Source organism: Tachypleus tridentatus, chromosome 3 (assembly GCF_004210375.1).
Source record: "Tachypleus tridentatus isolate NWPU-2018 chromosome 3, ASM421037v1, whole genome shotgun sequence".
NCBI classification, from domain to species: Eukaryota; Metazoa; Arthropoda; class Merostomata; order Xiphosura; family Limulidae; genus Tachypleus; species Tachypleus tridentatus.
The window spans coordinates 81,502,864-81,504,179 of NC_134827.1; positions in this window are offsets into that span (position 1 = coordinate 81,502,864).

Below are 1,316 nucleotides of genomic sequence, written 5' to 3' on the forward strand. Positions count from 1 at the left end.
AAATATGACATTCCAGTTAATACCAAATTTATTCAAAAACCAGGCACAAAACTGAGGTCTATACTATGTAACAACTACACTGACAAACACCACACCAACATTATTTATAAAATACAATGTAATAACTGCCACGACTTCTGTATTGGAGAAACAAATAGAAAAATGGAAACTAGATTCAAAGAACATAAAAAGTCACCTTCAAACGTTTTCGAACACTGCAAATTAAATAAAGACAATATAACCATAGAAAATACCCACATACTAAATAAAGAAAAAAACATAAACGCAAAATTAAAGAAGCCTTACCTATACAACAACTAAAGCCCAAAATAAACCAAAGGAACACCTTTATATCTATATTAATATATATAATCAAACATCTAAGTAAGCAACCCTCTACATTCGTTCATTCAGTTACACAACACCCTTCGAACATGTGGTCAGCTATCGGTCAGTCACCTCTTTTTTTCTTTTTTGAACCTGACGATGACCGAAGAAGCTCGAAACGTTGTTCGCTTCTCTATATATAAAATAATTTTCTCAACCCAAACCAGCCGTTTTTTACATATATATAAATATTGATTTCATTCTGACAAATATAAATTGCTAGTACTTTACAAGAGAGGCGAATCTTCAGCTGTTTGTTTTGATTCCACGTGCTACGGAATTTGTCAGTCAGTTGTACTTTTGAAATAGGCGAGCTGATGTTCGTTTGAAAATATATCCAATTCTTCCCAGATTGAGTCGAAGAAACAGTGGAATGTTTGATTATATGTATAAAAGAGAGTTAAGTCTCCTTTGTTTGTCCAAGCAGTGTTCCACGGTTTAATACTAGCAAGTTGAGCTGGATGAGTAAAACACTCATTATACTTACATAGGTGGGGTTTTTAAGTTCTACGTTATGTAATTAGGTCTTTGTAACACAGTCAATGTAGTGTTATCTCTGTCGCAAGAATATAACTTTTAATTGCATATGCTCATTGTTCCTGAACACAGACACTTAGTGATGAAGAAAGTTGGTTGTCTTCATAAAGCACAACTGGAAATATTTCTATCACAGAAAGTTCATTGGAATGATTAATACACTTTAAAAATCTGGAAGAGATAATAGCACGTTGAATATAAATGTTGCAGGAATATGAATTTAAATTAATATTACATAATAAAAGAACCGAAGTCCCCATGTAATAATTAGGAATGGTTATAGTACATGCCAAAAACATGAAAACAATATTGATGTGGCTATATTGGTATGTATCAAACTGTGACAAAGTTGGCCCTGTAGTGCATGAGCTACTCAGATCCAATGTAATGCA